The sequence below is a fragment of the Pongo pygmaeus genome, chromosome X (assembly GCF_028885625.2).
Source record: "Pongo pygmaeus isolate AG05252 chromosome X, NHGRI_mPonPyg2-v2.0_pri, whole genome shotgun sequence".
Lineage (NCBI taxonomy): Eukaryota > Metazoa > Chordata > Mammalia > Primates > Hominidae > Pongo > Pongo pygmaeus.
The window spans coordinates 135784823-135803048 of NC_072396.2; the positions used below are offsets into that span (position 1 = coordinate 135784823).

The window sequence follows — 18226 nt, forward strand, 5'->3', positions numbered from 1 at the left end:
TTGATTCTAGAACTGGAGCAGGGAAAGTACATGATCCTGGAAAATGTTGTTGTTTTTGAAAGTAAGGAGGAAATCAAAGAATGATACAGATGTGTGTAAAGAACACTGGAGCAGGTCTGAAAGGTCTCTCACTAGCTCCTATATCCAAATATAGGATAATTTTAGTGTCAAAATAAATAATGTTAGTAAAGGATAACAATCAAGTGAATAATACAGGAATCCATCCATGAGTCCATACCGAAATTTCAAAATGAAAGAAATAAAAAGAAAATGAGGACGTGAAACTTCTTTAGAGTAGAATGTTAATTAATGAATGTAGAAGGAATGATATAAAGATAAACATCACCACTTAAGAATGACCATAGTAGTGGTTGATTTAAGCAGCGATCATCAATGAATGCTAAGGCAGGTGAGTGGGTGTTTGAAGAACAGAATAGTAGAATAGACTCAGAGGATCTCCTTACAAAATACATAACAATTACAAGGAGAAAAAATGTGACTCCTTGTTGGGGAAACATGGCAGACACCACCTTGCTCAGGTAATGAACATTATCATCATCACTGGTGGAACAGAGTTGTCATAATACCCCCCTTGACGCATTACTCTGCTTACAGTACGGCATCATTACTACAGTCTTCTTGCCAGGAATACATGACCTGAGTTTGGACAGGAGTAGTTACCAAATAAACAAGGGTTGAGGGACATCATACAAAATGAAAGACGTGTACTCTTTATACTGTCAAGATCATGATACTACACTTGATCTTAGCCAAAAGGCCGAGAAGCGATATACTGTCAAGATCATGAAAGTCAAGGAAAGACTGAGGAAATGTTCTAGACTTTAGGAGACTAAAAATACATGAAAATTAAATGCAACACGTGACTCTGGATTGGATCCTGGACCACAGAATAGAAAGAGACATGGTTGGGATACTTGGAAAAATTTGAATAAAGTCTTTGGGTTGGGTCATAGTGCTGTATCAATGTTTATTTGCTGATTTGGATATTTCTATTTGTGACTATGAAAGATAATGTCCTTGCTTTTGGGAAGCACACAGTGGCATATTTTGGGGCGGTTGGGCATAATGTCTGAACCTTGCTCTCAATTCAATTAGTTTTTAAAAAGAATATTTTTAAGCGAGTAGTGGTTTTGTTTGTTTGTTTGTTTTTTAAAGAGCAGTAGTACTCATTTTAAAAGAGTTGTGTGTGTGTGTGGGTGGGTGTGGAGAGAGAGGGAGGAAAAGAGAGAGCAAATATGCTAAAATGCTAGCAATTGTCTAATATGAGTAAAATAATATGTGAATTTTTTATTGTTTTTTCAATTTTTAATAAGGTTGCAATATTTCAAAATAAATTATATAAAAAGCCTCACCACACAATGTTGTAATTTAGACCTAAGAAAATCATTGAAATAAATATACTGTAAGTAGAAAAAATGATTACTATAAATATTTTCCTAGCACAAAAGGTGATTATCATTTTAATATTAAGATTTTAATATCATTCAAAATTAATCCAAATAAGCTGAATGCAGTGGCTAATGCTTGAAATACCAGAAACTCAGGACCCCATCTCTTAAAAAATATTAAAAATTAGTTGGGTGCCTGTAGTTGCAGCTACTTTGGAGGCTGAGGCTGAAGGATCACTGGAGCTTAAGAGTTCAAGGCTTCAGTGAGACATGACCGTGCCACTGCACTCCAGCCTGGGTGACAGAATGAAACCTTGTCTCTAAAGAACAAAAAAAATAAGAAATTAATCAAAATGTATAGTTTATTTGTGTAAGATATAGGCTTACATATATATTTAATTCTTCCTTTTTTTTAGACAGGATCTCACTCTGTCAATCAAGCTGGAGTGCAGTGGTGCAATCACAGCTCATTGCAGCCTTGACCCCCCAGGCTCAAGTGATTCTCCCACCTCAGCCTCCCGAGTAGCTGGGACCACAGGCGCATACCACTACAATTGGCTAATTTTTTAATTTTTTTGTGGAGATAGGGTCTTGCTATGTTGCCCAGGCTGGTATATTTAGTTCTTTAAAGGATAGCAGAAATTAGTAAGATGGATGACATAAAGATAAAAATTTAAAAATGCATGTGTTGCTACATAAATACATCTTTTAGATGTCATGAAAAAAGACATTACATTTACAGTTGCAACTGTAACAGCAAACACCAAAAAAATGAACTCTAGGAATAAAGCTACTGAGAAATGTACAGGGCCCACATGAAAAATATTTAAAACATCAGGTTGTGTCATAAAACTACATTTAAGTAAATGGAAAGATATACTTAAAATTTAATTATAATATTAATATGATCCAAATAAAACAGGTAACATTTTAAAAAAATTAATCAAGCTTATTTAAAAATTTCTCTGGAAAAAACCTGAAGAACACAACCAAGGCCTTTCTACAAAAAAAAATAATGAAACAATAATGAAATACAACATTTCATGTATAATAAGGTAAAGGTAAAACAAATCTCAATGACACTGTTTCATGAGATCAATGAGACAAAATAGAGAGCCAAAAAGAGACCCAAGTCATGTTAGAATTCGGTATATGAAAAAGATGGCACTTAAAATAAGTAAGAAAAATAATAGATGGCTTTATCAACAAACATTGCCGAGACAAATGGATTTTCCAATAGAAAAAATAAAGTTGGCTCCCAATCTCACTCCATACGCCAAAATAAATTTGAAGTGGATCAAAGGTGTGAGTTAAAAATGAAAACAAAGTATTAGAAGCCAGCATGGGGTATCTTGTCTTCAATTCCAGAGTGGAGAACTTTCTAAGTATGACACAAACCCAGAAGCCATAGAAGAAAAGACAGATAAATTAATTATTCAAATATGTATATACTTCTTCTGGAAAAATGGAATGTATGTATTGTTTCCTATTTCTCCTGCAAAGTACAGATAAAATCCCTGGAGAATATATATGAAACAACCACAAGAAGACAGAAAGGTAAAAAGAAAAAGGCAGACAAGATAAGAGACCTCAGGACCAAGGAATGGCATTGTGGTGAGTTCCTTGGGTATTCTTTTTGCTTCTTATTTCCAATCCAGGTAACAAAGACATTGTAAATATAAAATCATCAAAGGCCACTACCAAAAAAAGAAGTGGTAAGTAAAGCCTATTCTCTCTAGCTAAAAAAGAAAACTTTTAGACAATAAGCACTCTCTGACCACATACCACAGAAAATGTTTGACCCATTCCCGCTCCTGGAGCAAAGACCAAATGAAGAACTTAGACTTGCACCTTCCCCGCACTAAAACAAGGTGCCCTGACATCCTTGTCAGGGTGATGTCATAGGCCAGTGGGAAGTAGAGACTTCCACCACTGTTGGCAATAATGAGACGTAATGATAATATTGGCCACATAGGGAGCAGTAATAAGGATCTCTTCTACATACTACCCTATGTCAATAAAGACCAAATGAAAACCTGAACTTCCACCCTAACCTAGCAGATGTCAGAGGAAGTCAGTTAAAACATAAAATTTAAATAAAATCAAGAATATCATAACAACTGAAATATCCAGATTTCAACAAAAAATTATACCAAGAACTAGAAAAATCTCAACTTGCAAAAAGTAAGACAATCAAATCAACAATACCAACCCAATGTCGACAGATATATAATTATCTTATAGGGACTTATCATCATACATTATAATAATGTTTCAACAGAAAATTACAAACACACGAAACAAATAAAAAAGTAGAAAGTCTCATCAAAGGAATAGAAATTCTCAGCAAAAATTAAAGATATAAGAAACAGCTCATGGACATATTAGAACTGAACAATACAATAGCTGATTTTAAAAAATGAATTAATGGGCTCGCAGCAGAATAGACAGGACTGAGGAAGAAATCATTAAACTTGAATATAGAACAATAGAATTTACTCACTTTGAATAACAGGGGAAAAATGAAAAGAGTCCAGGGACATACGGCACTATAAAAAAAAAAAAAACTAGCATTCTGGTCATTAGAATCTCAGAAGAGTGGGGAAAACTTAAAAAGTTTGAAGTTTTAGGTTAAAAGGAAAAAGATTGAATATATAATGGCCAAGAATTTCCCAAATTTGGGCCCAATGTAGTGGCTGATACCTGTAATTCCTGCACATTGGGAGACTTTGCAGGAAGATCAGTTGAGGCCTGGAGTTTGAGATGAGCCTGATCAACATAGCGAGACCCCATCCCTTTCTGTAAATTATATAATATATAATAAAAATTTTAAAAGAATTTCCCAAATGTGGCAGAAGACACAAACCAACAGATTCAAGAAGTTGAGCACACCCGAAAAAAGATAAATTCAAAGGTGCACATCATAATTAAACTTCAGGAAACTAAAGTCAAAGAAAAAAGTTAAAAAGCCACTAGAGAAAAATGACACCTTATCTATAGGGGAATACCAATTAGAACTAAAGTGAGTTCCTCATTAGAAACCACGGAAGGTGCAAGAAAGTGGCACAATATTTTTCAAGTGCTGAGAGAAAAGAACTGTCAGCTCAATAATCTATATATAGTAAAAACATCCTTCAAGAAAGAAAGAGAAATCAATACCTTCTCAAATGAAGAAAACCTAAGAGATTTTTTTTTTACCAGACCTACCCTAAAGAATGGCTAAAGAAGTTCTCTAAAAACAATAGAATGAATTTTTTTAAATCTTGGACTATCAGGAAGGAAGAAAGAACAAAAAGAGGGAATATATGGATAAATATAATTGAACACTCTCTAATGTGTTTGTGGTGGAGAAAATATTTAATACAATTATATATTATATGAAGGAGGATAAAATATGTGAAGAGAGGTAAATTTTCTATACATCACTTGAACAGGTAAAATACTGGCACAAGTATAATTACATAAGTTATGTATATATAATGTAATAACTAATGCAACTAGTGAGGAAGTTATACAAAGAGATATACTTAGAAACACTACACATACTACACTTGATCTTAGCCAAAAGGCCAAGAAGGGATAAAAATACTACAGATAAATAAAAATTGAATTCTAAAAAAAGAGTAAAAAGTTAAATAAACACAAAGGAAGTCAGGAAAAAGAACATAGAGAAACAAAACACAGAGAGAACAAACAGAAAACCAAAAGTAAAATAGCGTAATTAAGCCCTAACACAGCAATAATTACATTCAACATAAATTGTATAAATACACTAATTTAAAGAGATTTGCTAGTGGATTTTTATTTTATTTTATTTTATTTTATTTTATTTTATTTTATTTTATTGAGATGGAGTCTCACTCTGTCACCCAGGCTGGAGTGTGGTGGCCTGATCTCAGCTCACTGCAACCTCTGCCTCCTGGGTTCAAGTGATTCTGCTGCCTCATCCTCCTGAGCAGCTGGGATTACAGGTACATGCCACCACACCTGGCTAATTTTTTTTTTTTTTTTTTTTTTTTTTTTTTTTTGTAGAGACGGGGTTTCACCGTGTTGGCCAGGCTGGTCTTGAGCTCCTAGCCTTGAGTTATCCGCCTTCCTCAGCCTCCCAAAGTACTAGCAGGTTTTTTTAAATTCTCAATTACATGCTGTTTAAAAGACACTCACTTCTCTTGTAGTAGTATAGGTAGGTTGCACGCAAAAGGACAGAAAATATTAAACCATGCAAAGATTAATCAAAAGAAATCAGGAAAAGCTATGTTAATATAGCCTCAGAGCAAAGAAAATTACCAGTGACAGAGAGGGACATTGCATAATGATAAAACAGTCAATTCACAAGAAAAATGTAACAATATTACATCTACATACACCAAATAACAGAGATACAAAATGTGTGCAGCAAAAACTATAGAATAGAAAGGAGAAATAGTCAAGTCCACAATTGTATCTGGAGATTTCAACACCCCTGCCAGTAACTGATAGAGCAAGCAGGCAGAAAATCAGTAAAAATATAGATGATCTGAATGGTACTATCAATTTTATCTAATTGATATTTATAGAGTATTCCACCTAACAACAGCAGAATACACATTCTTTTCAAGCACTCATGGAACATTCACCAAGATAGACCATCTCCTGGACCATAAAACAAATACCAACAAATTTTTAAAAACTGAAACCATACAGTATATGCTCTCTTACCACAATGGAATACAGAAAAAATAACAGCAAATTTTCAAAACAGATTGGAAACTAAACAACATCTTTCTAAGTAATTCATCAGCCAAAAGAAAGCCTCGAGGGAAGTAAATAAATGCATTGAAGTAAATGAAATGAAAATACAATGTATCAAAATTTTTGGGATGCAGCTAATGCAGTGATAAGCAGGAAATTTACAGTAGTAATTTTTTATTTTAGCCAAGAGGAAATAGTCTCCAATCAATAACTTAAACTCCCACCTCAAGAAACAAGAAAAAGAAGAGCAAAATAAATCCAAAGCAAGCATGAGGATGGAAATAATAAAGGTAAGAGCAGAAGTCAATAGGGTTGACAACAGAAAAACAATACAGAAAATCAATAAACAAAAATTTATTCTTCGAAAACTTTGAAGACTCTTCATAGAAAAAGAAACTCTACTATAATCAATGTTTAAAATATAAAACTTTGGTGGGGGGGAATATCTGCAACACCTATTACAAAGACTACATTTCTTAACATATGGAAAGTCCCTAGCAGTCAATAGGAAAAATGACCAACAGCCTATTCAAAAAATGGGCAAAAGAAAATGAGCAATAGTTCACAGAACACTGAACATGTCTTTAAATACTCCAAATGTTAAGATTAAGAGGTTTGATAATATATTAATTTATGATAATATAATAAAAATATGAGAAAATACCCTCATATATTGTTGATGGAGCTGTAAACTCTCTGAAATCACATTTTATTTGGTCCAGCAACTCCAGTTTGATGAATTTACACTACAGATATACCTACACATATTTTAAAATACTTATACAAAAGGATATTTATTGTACATTGTTGTAGTAGCAAAAGATGGACTATAACCTAAATGTCCATCAATAGGAGACTGATTCAATTATTGTGCATTTATGCTATGAAATATCATGCAGTCATTAAAGAAAAAATATTTGACGTGGTGGATTGAAAACATGTTCACAAATCCTTGCCACTCCAATCAAGATGTGGAGTCTGACTGTTTACTGCCATTTTAAAACGTTTTCTTACATGAATGTGGTATTTAAACATAATTTAGAATTTTACCTTGTATCACTTAAGAAGCAGAGAGAGTTTGTTTAGGGGTAGATCTTGCTTCTATGAAGCAAATATTCCATTATTTCCTTCTGGTTAGAAGTATCAGTCCCAGAGAACGATTCTATGGCTCCTAAAATAACACTACTTATAATGACACTTAGTCAGAGCTAGATTGATTGATTATTTTCTTAGATAACAGCCTTTTTGAGAAAGATTACATATTTCAATCAAACCTGGCTGTTTATATTGTGCAAGTTAATGGTTTTTAGTATATTAACACAGTTGTGCAACCATTACCACAATCAATTTTAAGATTTTTTAACATCCTTCCCCTAATCTTACATCCTTTAGCAGTCACTCCTAATCTCTTCTTCCCTAGCCCATGGCAACCACTAATATACCTTCTCTCTCTATGGATTTACCTATTCTGAACATTTCATATAAGTGGATTGATACAACATGTGGTCTTTTGTGTCTGGCTTCTTTTACATAGCATAATGATTTCAAGGTTTATTCATGTTGTAGCACGTAGCAGTACTTCATTTTTTATTGCCAAATAATATTCCATTGTATGGATATGCCATATTTTGGTTATCCATTCATCAGTTGATGGACATTTGAGTCATTTTTGCCTTTTGGTTACTATGAATAATGCTGCTATGAGCATTTATGTACACGTTTATGTGTATATCTATGTACTGAATTATTTTAGATATATACCTAGGAGGAGAATTGCTGGTCCACATGGAAATTCTGTTGAACCTTTTGAGGGACAGTCAGGCTATTTTCCGAAGTGGTTGAACCATTTTACATGCTCACCAGTAATGTGTGAGAGTTCTGTTTCTTCCAACTCCTTGCCAGCACTTGTTATTGTATGTCTGATTATAACCATTCTAGTGAGTGTGAAGTAATATACCTCATATACCTTTATATATTTTGGATATTTATAAGAGCCTTATCAGACATATGATATTCAAGTTTTTTCTCCCATTCTGTGAGTTGTTTTTTTTTTTTTTTTCATTTTCTGTTTTGTAGCAAATTATATAGATTGCTTTTTAAGGAAATCTAATTATTTATTTGATAATTGTGCATATAAAAGTTAGAAGTGAGAGCATAACGAGTTAGGAGTGCAGCCTCTGAATTCATATATATCTGGACGTCCAAACTTAACAGACTTTTTCCTGCTTAAAATCACGAAAGTAATTTTGTTTAGGTAGCCATTCTTCTGGCATGTTTGTCCAACCATACTCTTAAGGGAAACCTTAAATATTAATGCAGTCATAGTGACTCAATTCACATTGCCATTGATTGCTAACAGTGATGATGTGACAATTCTTTTTCCTTTAATAGATTTATTGAGATAAAATTCACATGCCATAAAATTCACCCATGTAGCGTATACAGCCATTTAACGTATAGATTTTACCTATTTAACATAACACCCATTTAACATATAGATTTTTAATGTATTTACAGAACTGTGCAACCATCACCACAATTTAGTTTTAGAACATTTTCACCATCCCAAAGGCAAGCCCTGTATCCATAATCAGTCACTTCCAATTCTCTCCCTGCCCTAGCACCTGGCAGGCACTAATCTACTTTCTGTCTTTATAGATTTACCTATTCCGGACATTTCACGTAAGTATAGAGTTATACAATATGCAGCCTTTTCTATATGGCTTTTTCAATTTGGTATGGTATTTTCAGGATTCATCTATGTTGCAGGACGTATCAGTACTTCATTCCTAGATATGGTTTGGATTTGTATCCTCACCCAAATCTCATGTTGAATTATAATCTCCAATGTTGGAGGAGGGGCCTGGTGGGATATAATTGGATTATGAGGGTGGATTTCCTCCTTGCTGTTCTTGTGATAGTGAGTGAGTTCTCATGAGATCTGGTTGTTTAATGGTGTGTAGCACCTCCCCCTTGGCTCTCTCTTCCTCCTGCTTCTGCCGTGTAGGATGTGCCTGCTTCCCCTTCACTTTGCACCATGATTGTAAATTTCCTGAGGCCACCCCAGCCATGTTTCCTGTACAGCCTGCAGAACTGTGAGTCAATTAAACATCTTTTCTTTATAAATTACCCAGTCTCAGGTAGTTCTTTATAGCAATGCAAGAATGGACTCATACATGCAGCATGTATCAGTACGTCATTCCTTTACATGATTGAATAATATTCCATTGTATGGATGTACCACAGTGTGTTTATCCATTCATCCATTGATGGACATGGATAAACATGTTGGGTTCTTTTCAACTTTGGGCTATTGTAAATAATGTTTCTGTGAAAATTATTGTACAAATTTTTGTGTGGACATATATTTCCATTTTTTCTTTGCTATATACACCAGAAAGGAAATGCTAGGTCACATTTTAACCATGTTTAACCTTTTGAGGGACTGTCTGTTTTATACAGTGGATATACCATTTTGCACTTCCACAATGGGAAATTGAACTTTCCAGTTTCTCCACATTCTTGCTAATAAGCTGATTCTTTTTTTTTTTTTTTTTGAGACGGAGTCTCACTCTTTCACCCAGGCTGGAGTGCAGTGGCGTGATCTCGGCTCACTGCAGGCTCCGCCCCCCAGGGTTCACTCCATTCTCCTGCCTCAGCCTCCCGCATAGCTGGGACTACAGGCACCCGCCACCTCGTCCAGCTAATTTTTTGTATTTTTAGTAGAGACGGGGTTTCACTGTGTTAGCCAGGATGGTCTCGATCTCCTGACCTCGTGATCTGCCCGCCTTGGCCTCCCAAAGTGCTGGGATTACAGGCGTGAGCCACTGCGCCCGGCCAATAAGCTGATTCTTAATGGAGATGACAGGAACCTAGAAATCAAAGAGGATCATGAGAAAGAGAAGTAATTAGGGAACCAGGTCAGAGACAAGGAAACGGACAAAGGATTGGAAGGCTCATGGATTCATAGCAACCGAAACTTCAAGTAGTTTAGATATTAAGCCTGCCTAGATTTAGAGCCCCTGCTCTTCCCACTATATTATATTTCTCTATGAGAAATTTTAAAAATGGAAATGAGGGAAAAGTGAGTTAGAGGAAGAGGATAGGAAAGCACTTAATGAGACTGAAAGCTACCAAAATTATCCTTTCTCTGTTGAAGCAGAAATAACAAAGTCCCAACTTCAGGCACTGAACATTGGAAGTCATATCTGATCCTTGAAGAGGATGGCTCTTCCTTTACCCCGAATTGAGTCTATGTTCATCTGCCACCAACATGCCATTTATCACTTCCAATCACATTCAAAGAAGTAGCGATATCTCATTCCCAAGGTTCTGCATCCCCCTGTTTAGCCTTTCCCACCCACATGGGCTCTATGGTTTTGAAGATGTCTTGTTGGTTTTTCTGCAGCCTGGGACCAGGACACCACACGCTCAATGGATGTTGTAAGGAATTACAGGTGATGTTTGTGTCTTGTGAGTATGGATGTGGAGATCATACCCTTTAGTTAAGAATAATTCTAATTCTACTATCCACTAGTCTTTTTCATAAAATGGAGTTGCAAAGCCTCCCAAAGCTGTCTCCTGTTAGTGGTCATTATCCTTATCGCATTCTGTTTTTTCCATTATTTAAATGAAGACATACTGCCCGGCATCTCCCCCAGGCATAAGTTCTACTAGTAATGACAATTTTTTCATTAATACCAATTGCATAAATAATATTATTGAGTTTCCACAATAACCTAGAGAGAAAGAAACTATGATTACCTTTAGGTTTTATATGAGGAAACTGAGACTCTCTTGCCTTTGGATTGATCAGAGGCTGAATTTAAAGATAAGTGAACATTGATGGACAAACAAAAGACCTCCCAGCTCTCAAAAGAATATCTACTGGAGGTAGGTGGAAGAGAAGGTGGGTATAATTAGGGTTTTCAATGTGGACAATAATCAAGTACAAAGGAGACAGTTATCTATCCAGATGGTTTAGACTAATGATTCCCAACATGCTTCATGTTGTGACATGCTAATTTTGTCAATTTTATTAATTCCCTGAAGCAATATGTGGGTTCTTAAAAGTAATTAAAGTAGAATTAAATGTTATGTTAATTAAACATGGCTTTAAATGAATTTTAGATGATGTGAATTGGTTTTGCCCTTGGGATAACTGCAAAGTGCCTATCCTGATTTTGTGACAACTCAGAGTATTAGGAACTAAAATCTTCAGCACCTTGAAAGAGGGGACTGAGCCAGAATATCTATCAGGTCCCTGAGTTTGCATCTTAGAAGTTTTGCCTTAGTTGTCATTTGGTAACTGTGGGAGGGAATTCCAGTGTTATGGTAAAGTTCATTCTAGAGATGAATAATCCTCCTCAGATTTACCTTTCTTTTTATCTTTTTCTTTTGGGCTGCTCCTTCTCCTTTATGCTATCACTATAGTAAGGCAACTGGACCACCATGCTTATTAAGTTCACTCCCCATTTACCTCTCTGTCCTGCTTAGATTTCTCCCACTTTCAGTTCCCATGGCCAGGGTCCTGTCTAACCTATTTTCCAAGCATCAAAAGGGTCATCAGTTCCAGTGTCTTTACAAATCTGTTCTGCAACTTCCACTACTGATCACTTCTTCTGTGATATTCTTCCTTTGGTCAAGTTGGTCTGCTTTCTTCTCCTCTGTGACTTGGAAGCCTTTAGCTCCCACTGTACCATATCCATAAAGATTCATTATTCTTAACATTGTCCGTTGGCCCTCTGCTCCAGATCATGTACATGTCCTTCTACCCCTCACCTCCCACCTGAGTGCTCTCAGCCTGTGCTATAGACTCAGGGTGTTTGCCTGATTCCCCTTGACTCCCATCCTTAGGGTACACACTTACTGGGTTGAGATAGGCTGGTTTCAGTGCCCATGCCAAGGTAGTCTGCATGTTCCACTGCATAATCTGAGGACAAATGTCTGGTAAAATCTTTCAGAATTCCAGTCATTTCTCTTGTCCGCCTGTTCAAACTGAAGTTTCATTTAAAGCCTTTGTGTTTACAAGAGGTTTGATCATAGAAGGCAAATCTTCCCAGTAATGTCATTTAGCCTATGTTTTTATTTCTGTGTTTAATAAAATGCAGTCAAATTCCAAATTGTGTATTTCACTCTTGCTTGAGCATATTGATAGAAGCTGTTGTCAGCTATGTGTTCTTCCTATCAGTCTTTTCAAAGTTCTTTGTTAACAATTAGTCATCAGGGTTCATCCATACATTGTTGTATTACACAATCATTAAACTCAAGGGGAAAAATGCTTATTGATGTGCATATTTTTTCAGATATATTTTAAGTGAAAAGAGCAGGGAAAAAAACAGTATTACATTATTATTCTGTTACAGACACATTTACACTCACCCCATGAATATATTTTAAAAGGAAGATTAAAAAGACACCAAAGTGCTAACAGTGATTGTCTCTAGGTGCCAAGATTGATCAATTTATATGTTCCCCTTCCTTCTCCATATTTTCCAATTTCTCAATAATGAGTGTGTAATTCTTTTATAGTCAGGAAAAGGTAATTTTAGATAATTCAATTAGTTATCAAGGTCAACCAGCATGTGTGGAAAAGGTGACAATTCTTACTGAAGAGAAATTAACACCTTTATTGTTATGAATTGAGGTTACTTTTTAAAGTAGGAACCTATCTCTAAAATTAAAATGGAAGTGGAAACTTACTGAGTTTGAAAGAATCATTTTACATATCACTTTTCAAGTAAAACCAACTTCTATTTTGCTTTTTCTTCAAGTGCTTAAACATTTTCTCTTCTGGGGCCCTTATTTTATGCTCCCCAAGACAAAGAGCCATGTCTCCTATTTCCTTTGGCATCTCCCACCCCCTCCCCACTCTCTTTCCTGTACTGCTATACACCCAAGAATAAATCAGTGCACACGATGTGCACGCAGAAAATGTTTGTTGATGGACTTGGTTATTTCCGTTTTCTACTAAATCTCATCCTCGTCATGTTTTCAGAATCATAGAACATGGCTCCTTACTCCTCAGAAGCCTGATATCTCTCCCTACTGCTCTTGCTTAGTGCCCTGGGTCCCAGAACTCTACCCTTAGATCTTCACTCTTGCAGTGTGAGGTAGACCTCAGCCAGTTCCGAGCTCCAGGGCCCTTGCAAGGATGCCAGGTTTACGCCAGCCAATTTCCCTGACTCATGGGGGCTTGGCCAGCAGGCCAGTCACTACCCAGGAGGCCAGTCTCGAACATTCCTCCCTGAATCAGATGCTGCTGACTGGATACCTCCAAGAATCCCAGTGGGTTGACAGAAGTGTCAGCTTTAGGCCAAAGGGTCTCTGGGATGTCCTTGCCTTGGACAGAAGCTGGGGACCACACAGCCAGTTGACTCTGCTGCCCTGCCTTTGGGGTTATAGCATCTTGCCACTGGGCCCCCTAAACTATCCTTTCCCCCAATACCTGCTCATTTGCTCAGGTCCCCAGATCCAGCCTAGGGACTGTCTCGGCAGGGTCCTTCTATCAGAGAGCCCAGGACCAGATGCTGCTCTGAGCACCACCACCCAGAGCAGCACCAGGGAGGGACGCCCAGCCCAGAATTGCTGGAGCAGCCCCCCCGCCCCCGCCCCCTGCCAACTAGGGAAGCTGACTGAGCTCACCCTGAGTGTGTGCTGGGGGACAGAGGAGACCATGCAGATGTGCTGAGAGCTCCCTGGAAAGCAAAGCTCAGCTTCTCCTGCTACTGTCACCAGCAGATGGAGAGAGGGGTCAGTATTTATCCTCTTGTAACACCTGAGGGGACAGAGTTGCTGACATGTCTCATAGAGTCCTCGTCCCTCACCTCCCTCACCCATTGCCCACACTCCCTCATCCTCTCACTTCAAGAGGCCTTGTTACCCTCCTAAAGGCCTAGATTAGGCTCCACTCGTTAAAAATCTTGTTCTGACTCCAAGTCCTCTAGAATGTCTATGCCTTTAAGAGCTGGCACTGGTGCAGCAGGACTGAGGTAGAGACCCCAGAGATTCACCTACATAGCTGTTTCCAGTAGCCAAATGACCAGGGACCACTATTTATGAGACAATAGGATATCGCTCTCCTAAGAACCAGTTGGTCAAGCAGCAGAAGTGAGTGTGTTGTCCCTGAGGCTGAATTTGGTGGTCTTGAGACCTAGCATAGTGAGGCCAAACACTGACTTGGATGAGTGCTGAGCCTGTGAAGGAAAAAACTCTACCAGAGAAACCTGACTGGGTTTGCTTTGTTTGTACAGATCTAGTGGAGTTCCCCTTAAGCCTGAGAGGCCACTGGAGCCTGAGAGGCCACTGGAGACCAAGTCTGGTTATACGCTGTAGAAGCTGGGTAAATACCATTTGGAACACAGGTCTTCAGGAGATCCAGAGTAAATAAAACCTGATACCTGCATTGGACATCTAAAAAATGTTGAATCTGGCAAGCTATAAATGATAACATGAAACAGTTATTGAGTGTGTGCAATGTCTGGGTACTATTCTGACCAATGTGAATGCATCATCGCATTTAAACCTCGCAGCAAATTTAAGAAGTGAGTAATCTTATTATTCTTATTTTACAAACAAGAAAACTGAGAGATAAAAAGGTTAAGTAACTTGTCTAACATCACAGAATTTGGAAGTAAGGGAAATGGGTTTCAAAGTCTGGCAGTCTGATTCTAGAGCTTGTACTCCTAACCACTACACTATACTGCCTGACAAAGATAAAAGAAACCCCTCTCTGTGAGCAGGGCTGGCTTCATGAGCATGTGATTGTACAAGACCTTGAGCTTAGGAGTGCTCTGCACTTAAAGTTTAATGTCACTGTCTTGAAATTTTAAATAATTTGAATATTAGTGTAAGTGAAATGCAAAATCCAATGGGACAATCGAGTATTCTCTGGGAGTTTGGAATATCTGATAACACACAGTCCCACTTTTCACCACCTCTCCACTTCCCTGGGGTAGGTTTTTAGCTGTCACTCGCTTCTTCCTTAGTACCCAGGACCCCATCCAGCCTCCCCTTCTCTATCCTGCCCAGTAATAGCTATAACCCTCCACACAAGGGAACTGAGCCAGGGCACAAGGAGGACTGGGATCATACACACATACCCTGCAAAATCTCACAGTTGGACATGATAACAGCAATCTGGCCCCAAGTGAGCAGTGCCATGGTGCATTTGGCAGGTTATCCAGCAGAGCCTATTGCCCACTCCAATCCAGACACCTAGTGCATACTGTGCAGAAGTTGTAGTACTCTTCGTGGTTGCCTGACCACAGTGGGTTGGGGCAGCCTGCCCATGGGAATTGGATATACCTGGTTTCACTTCCTCCATGCTGAACAGAGCACGATGCACCTATCTGTGCAGAAGCTGATGTAAGGAAGAATCCAGTAAGGAGTGAGTCATGCACATGGGCTGCGAGTCACTGGGCAGAGTCACTGCCCACTTATGAAGTTATGCACTTGCTCCACAAATATCCCTGTGCCTGTGCAGGTGTGACACTAAATAACAAAAACAGCATGGCAGGTTGAGAGAGAGACTTCAGAAGAGAGAAAAACAAAGCTTTATATTTGAGCACCTTTAATGGCACTTCTTCCTGTTTTTTTGAACATGGAGCTTCACATTTACATTTTGCATTGGGCCTACAAATTATGTAGCTAGTCCTGCCTATAAGGACACTCTATTACTAAAGAATTTTGCTATCCTCTGAGATCTACCAATTCCCATATAGAAATGGTGAAGGCTGATGAGGCTGTAGTTGTCTCTGGTATTTCTAGGGCTGTTTGGAGGGTGGGGGACACTTCTACTAGCCAAAGAGATAGATGCTAAATCAGTGTCTGCAATTCAATCTGATAAGGCCCATTTTGTTCACCCTCCCAGCATTTTAAGGATCACACAACATGAAAGGGGTGTAGTAGACAGTATTCTAAGGTCGTGAATCAGGAAATCTGAATGCTAATTCTGCCTCTGCCACTGACTAGCTGAGTGATCTCCAGAATGGTGCCTTTCCTTGGGGATGCTGTTTTCTCATTTGTGAAAAAAAGCAGATTTGACTACTCTAGTGTTTTCAAACTGTCCTTGAGTTACTGTAGAGGTGCATCAGGGATAGAGAAGTGAGTACTAGGCTATGGGTGACCCATACTTTCTTCAGCCAAACATCTTCCACTTTCATGTTTTGTAAATTTTTATTCTGTATTTAAAATTCTTTTAAAAAAATCATTCCAATGCTTAAAAAATTAAAATCCATCAGTCTAAATTCTCACTATGGGCCCTTTCACCTCTGACTTCAGATTCTGAGAGTTTCTAATCATGAACCTCATAAAGGAAACAAATGCACTTTTATTCCAGGAAAAAATCTGCCACGTCCTTAAGACAGTGACCAGAGAAGAGCAGAAATCCAGGGAGGACAAGGGATTGACTTGGGTAGTATTGAGCTGGAAGGTAAAAGCAATGAACAAAAAGAGGTTCAGGCTCCTTATTTTGGAGTGACAGTGTCAACAAGAAACATCTGCCAAACTATGAGGACCAACTAGAAGCTGGTGTCCCAGGAGGTAAGATTTTCTACCTTTCCTCCATTGCACAACAAGCTATAACCATGCCTGGTGGAGAAAATGGATGAATAAGGACGGTTAGCTGTGAGTGAATTTCAATTCTGCTAATTTTTTTGAACCATTACCAGATAACCAGGCCCTGTGTGGGACCTAGGTGGGAGCCAAAAAAACAAAAACAAAAACAAAATGGCTCTATCCACTTAAAGGGTTTCAATCTAGGCAGTCAAAACAGAATATCAGAAAATTTCACAAAGAATTTCATAAGAAGGGCAAGCGTCATAATGCTACAAAGGCATGCAAAGTGCAATGGGAGAACAGAATATGCACACTCACTTTCCTCTGAAATGTCAGGAAAAGCTACCTAGAAACGAAGATAGGATTTAAATTTGGATTTAGAAAATGAATAGAACTTAGACAAACAGGGCATGGAGAGATTTACATGTCAGATTTACGAGTTTCAAATTTATCTTATAGGCAAAGAGAGACGTGGAAATTTTAAGCAATTTGGAGGATAGAAGAAGGCTGATGTGGTCGGATTTACATTTAAACCTCTGTGGTTGTTGTGTGAAAGTAGATTTCACAAAATCCGGGATGGATTCAGGGAGAAGGGTTAAAGGACCATTTAGCTAATCCTGGTAAAAAAAAAAAAAAAAAAAAAAAAGAGTGTGCCAGTGATGGTGGAGGCATTTGCGAGAGAGAATTGACAGGATTTGGTGATTGACTGAATGTAGCGAGTGGAGGGAAAGGAAGTGTTAAGGATTGACTCAGGTTTAGGGCTCAAAAAATTGGATGGTGCCATTCACTTAGGTAGGGGACAAGGAAAGAAGAACATCAGGTTTAGAAGGGTTCAATTTTTGAGATATTAAATTTGAAGTGCCTGAGAAACTACCAATTGCAGGTTCCAACTGGTAGTTGGATATAAGGATCTGAAGCTCTAAGGGAACTGGGTTTCACATGGCTACCAAGTAAACCGCACTGCCACACTCAAAACTAGGGTTTAGCGTTTTTTGGAAGATGGCTACAAAGGCTATACAGTTTCTGGGAGTAGTAGAGGCAGAAGAGAAACTATTCTTAGGACTCAAAGATCCCTAGATAAAGATTAGGCACTAACTTAGATACAGATAAATGCTACTTTCTGCTTTTCCTTGTAGCTTGACCAATTTGATTATTTCTCTCCAACTAGTTGTTTGATTTTGGTCACCTTCTCTTCTTTAGGCATTAGTTTTCTCATTTATAAAAGAGCTTAAGGTTTTGTATTATTCATATATAGGATTGTAAGCTTTTAAGAATATCTTGTTGTTCAATATATTTACACAAAATAGCAATATCCAGGAATTTCATGCAACCTTACACATTCTGAGAGTGAGTTAGCCATGGACTAATGAATTAATTGAGGTTTTATTTACACTTGCATTGTATGTTAGAAGTATATTTAAGAATAGCAACGGACTTGGCCCTGGTCCACTCAGGATTTGCATATAGAAAAATTATAGCTGCAATTCCGGCCTGGAGTTCCTACAAACCAATGATTCATTGTTCTTTAC

General features: G+C 37.7%; 2 pseudogenes; both read right to left on the reverse strand.

Annotated features, from left to right (window-relative positions):
• Nucleotides 1-690: 690 nt before the first annotated feature.
• Nucleotides 691-790, reverse strand: LOC129025605 (U2 spliceosomal RNA; annotated as a pseudogene).
• Nucleotides 791-4912: 4122 nt separating this feature from the next.
• On the reverse strand, nt 4913-4990 carry LOC129025609 (U2 spliceosomal RNA; annotated as a pseudogene).
• Nucleotides 4991-18226: the final 13236 nt, after the last annotated feature.